The sequence below is a fragment of the Adiantum capillus-veneris genome, chromosome 14 (genome assembly GCF_014529385.1).
Source record: "Adiantum capillus-veneris isolate H3 chromosome 14, ASM1452938v2, whole genome shotgun sequence".
In the NCBI taxonomy this organism is placed as follows: Eukaryota; Viridiplantae; Streptophyta; class Polypodiopsida; order Polypodiales; family Pteridaceae; genus Adiantum; species Adiantum capillus-veneris.
Genome location: NC_140944.1, coordinates 106,556,029 through 106,560,762, shown reverse-complemented (window position 1 = coordinate 106,560,762; position 4,734 = coordinate 106,556,029).

Below are 4,734 nucleotides of genomic sequence, written 5' to 3'. Positions count from 1 at the left end.
CAACAACTTCGCGCTTATGGGATTTTGCCTTCCTCTCCAAGAGGAGAGAGAGCTTAGGAGGCCTCTTGAAGAGACCCCCAAAAGAAGACTCTCTCCCATACGAGAGGAGGAATCCAAAGAGCAAGAAAGCAAACAAACTTTAAGTTCCTCTGAAGACGTGGCTCCACGAAGACGACGGTCTAGACGATCGCCCACTCCTCCCAAGAGGAATAGATCAACACACAGTCCTTCTCCTAGTCATTTTGAAAGAGAAGAGAGGAAACAAAGGAAGAAAAGGGCTAGAAAGAGGTCACCCTCTTCAACTTTCTCCTTTTCCGACAAAAGCTATGGCTATTCTTCTAGAGATTACAAGAGGGGAAGACATTATAAATCATACCCTGCATGGCGAAGGTCACAAAAGCTAAGGAGGGAGAAAAGAGTATCTCTTTTCTCACCTATGATGGCACCTTTGGTGCTATCGACAAATTTTTGGCCTTCATCCAGCAATTTGATGCGGCGTTTGGAGACGAGGGCTTCACGGAGTCCTCCAAGATATGCCATGTAGCTATGCACTTCCAAAAATCAGCTCGTCAATGGTGGGCTAGCCTTTGTGTGGCAACAACGAAGCGGCAAAGATATGGAAAAATCTACGAGTTTCCATTATGAAGCAATTCCTTGCAAGCGATGCAAAGGAAAAAGTGCTCAGGGAATGGTGCAACATGAAGCTTCTCTCTCATGAGTCTATCCAAAAGTATGTACGCAAGTTTTGGGATTTACATCTCAAGGCTACTGTCTTTCAAAAGATAAACTTTGCCGAGCAAAAGCAACAATTTTGTGCGGGATTACCTGAAGAGATGGCCAAATACATCAACTCTCCACGGCTTGGTTCTATCACCAAAGTAATCCGTCACACCATGGTTGCTTCACGCATGAATATCAATCAAGGGGCTAGACAAAATATCAAGCCCATGGAAAACAAAGACAAAAATGATGCAAAGGGGAAAACCAATGCTCAAAATTCTTCCCAAGGCACTTCCAACAACAACAACAACAATCGGTCCAAGGAGAATGGAGTTTACAAAAGCAAAAATAAACTCTCTTCTGAAGAACTTGAAGCTTTTCGCAAGGACCATAAGTGTTTCAAGTGTGGGGAGAAGGGACATGGCTATCGTTCTTGCCCCAAGAAGAGTGCTCGCAATGAGACTCCTAGGGCTTCCATCACCGAACCTCCAAAAGAGAGAGGTAATGTCATAAAATATAATATCTAACCAACCCAATTGATTTTCTAATATTAAACTGATAATTTAACGTGGGAGAATAAACGGGAACAAGGGTTAAGATATAGACATGTGCTTATAGATCTATCTCAACACGGGGCCAATGGTAATGGGGTCCAAATAGAGATGGTCTATCAATGAGAAAGGCTAACCAATGGAGCATAAAGACCTTAGGGTTAGCTTCATTGAATACCTCCAATAGTTAGTGTAAAAGTCCTTTGACCTTAGGTAAGCTAGGGTTGAGCTTGAGGTGGGAACCCGGCCCAAGCTTAAGGTGCTTGAGGTGCTTGACGTTCTTGATGACTAAGGTGGTTGATGTTCTTGATGATTGAGATGCTTAAGGTGCTTGAGGTGCTTGATGACTGGGATGCTTGAGGTGCTTGTCATGCTTGAGATGCTAGGGTTGAGTCAACACCATTTCCTACAAGGAGGGGGAGAGCCCTACGAGAGGGGGGATAAGAGAGAACACCCACATACATTCTTGGTACAAAGAAATAAAAAGGGACACTTGTCAAGTTCCTCCTCATGTTGCCCTCATGGGGTGCTTGAAGCCTATTGGTTGGCCACCCAAGGGATCCAATGATAATTTAGAAGATTTAATTAATTGTTTTTACATTTATAAAGTCCTATCTCTCAAAGGGGAAACGGGACACTTGTCCCAATGCTACCCTTGTTACTTGATTTACCTCCTGCTTGTGATTGGCTAGGCCTGGAGGGCTCCAATGAGCTTCAAGCATGAGCTACAAGGGGCGGTCGACCAAGGAAGCTAAGGGCATGCTTGGGGGGTATACTCTCCCATGCACACACAAACACCCTCATTGTGTGAAGTGAAAAGTGCAAGAGCTTCCTCTTCTTCTCCAAGCAAGTAGAGAGGTTGAGAGACTACACCAACTCTTGGCTATGGAATGCAAATCCAACCAAGAGTCATGCTTCAATGCTTAAGCTTGCCATCTTCTCCATCTTCATTATTATGCTATTATGTATGCTAGCAAGAAGAGTGATGATAAGTGAGGAACTAATTATTTGTCCTACGAATGTTTCTTATTCCTCTTCCTTACCCTCATTCCCTACTAGCTCTCTCCACCTTCGAAGGTGTTTGAGGTCTTGTGTACGCGTCTATCTCACGTGTCAAAGCAAGGGACCTTCCGTACACTGTGTGCGAGGCAAATGGCTGCAAGCACACAACCGGACTAATCTAGCAAGCTCAAGGGAGAAAGGACGTGTCACTCACCGCCCTACGCTTGCCTTTGTGGAGGATTTCGCGCCGCAAAGAAGAAGGAGCTACCACCGTGCCGTGCTCAATGGCCTCGCCGCCGTCGTATCGTCGTGATGCTCTCTCTCTCTCTCTCTCTCTCTCTCTCTCTCTCTCTCTCTCTCTCTCTCTCTCTCTCTCTCTCTCGCATACACACACACACACACACAAGGAGATGAAGTGCAATAAGTGAGATGCATACATGATATTCTAGGAAATGCAAAAAAAAAATCATGAATTGTAACATTGCCAACTAGAACAAGCGTAGTACCTGAATAAAATGCAATTGAGTTAAGGTCTATTAGGTTTACTCTAAGAGAAGTACACAAGAGCTAGGTCTAAAGTAAGTACTAGATCCACTAACTTTAATTAAAAAATGTCGACTAAAGAGTAGTTAACCCTAGGAATGCTCCTCGGGGTCTAAAGACTAGTTATCTTGTCACTTGTACCACTTAAGTGTGATCAACATAAAATACAAGGAAGTTTGTGCTATTTGATTTCTCGTTTTTTTTTTTCATAGTTGCTACAAATAGCTAGGGGACTCAAGGTCTCAAATACCAGCTTAACACATGGACTTCCACAACACAAGTCACACTTAGGTGGAATAAGCTAGAGAGAACTATATCCTCGTAGCTTAAAACATGACTAAAGTTACTACAATTAATAGACTATTTAGGAATTATAGTCAGCAATTAAGTGGCTTAGTTTAGCCTAAGGTCCTGATACCTACTTAAAACCAACTAATAGACTATTTAGGAATTAAAGTCAGCAATTAACTGGCCTAGTTTATCCTAAGGTCCTGATACCTACTTAAAGCCAACTAATAGACTAAACTCAAAGAGAAGAACAAGGTACTAGAAGTTTGAAAAAATTATAGCATCTAAATTGGCAATGTTACAATTTCATAAATTTTATGCATTGTTAGAAACTCAAATGACAATAAGCAAACATATAACTGTGGAAAGCATAGATAAAAGGAAGTAGTACACTTGATATAATGGAGAACATCCGTTGTAACATGTAAACATCCAGTGTCGTTGTTTGTTAGCAGCAAGCTAACACAGACACCACGGATACCATTTTTCAGAGTTCTCATTGTAAAACAGTTATTATTACGATAAATCAACAATATTATAACTCCTATTTTCTCGGATAAAATTTATAATTGATGAGTGGGCTACAAGCTTCCAAATTGTATCAACTTGTCATTACCCATCTTCGGTAGAACTCCAAGATTATTAGTTTTGACCACGAAAAACCTTGGCTAAGGTATAAAAGCCAATTTTTGTAAGTTATTATTAAGTTTTTGGATAATAAAATACACAATGTGAGTTAACGACGCTCACTCCTCTCCTTCTCGCGCTTCCTACTCCCTCCTCGGTTGTCACATTGCAGTCGTGTTTGTTGAATTGCAACCGCAAGTAAGAGCTCTACGCACTGACGTAAACACATCACAGTACTTCGTAGCTTTTGGCGTCGCCGACCCGCGGCCTAATTTCATCATAACTAGGAATTTACACTTTCAAATCAAAACTTAAGCTTAGGCGGGGTATTGGGGCATACACTAAGTACGTACACAAATTTTGTTAGCATGGTTGACAATAACCCAAAGAGTAGAATGAACATTGATAGCTTTGATTTTCCACATGAAGGTGGTAATGATGATGCCCCCATGTTTGTCAATTATCTCGTTACTAGGTTCCAACAAGCTACTGGCAGCCCTACTTTGCAAGCCGAAGTTACACAACAACTTGGCACTTATGGGATTTCCCTTCCTCTCCAAGAGGAGAGAGAGCTTAGGACGCCTCTTGAAGAGACCCCCAAAAGAAGACTCTCTCCCATACGAGAGGAGGAATCCAAAGAGCAAGAAAGCAATAAAACTTTAAGTTCCTATGAAGATGTGGCTCCACAAAGACGGCGGTCTAGACGATCGCCCACTCCTCCCAAGAGGAAAAGATCAACACACAGTCCTTCTCCTCATCATTTCGAAAGGAAAGAGAGGAAACAAAGGAAGAAAAGGGCTAGAAAGAGGTCACCCTCTTCACCTTCCTCCTCTTCCAACAAAATCTATGGCTATTCTTCTAGAGAATACAAGAGGGGAAGACATTGTAAATCATACCTTGCATGGAGAAGGTCACAAAAGCTAAAGAAGTTCAAGGAGGGAGAAAAGAGTATCTCTTTTCTCACCTATGATGGCCCCTTTGGTGCTACCGACAAATTTTTGGC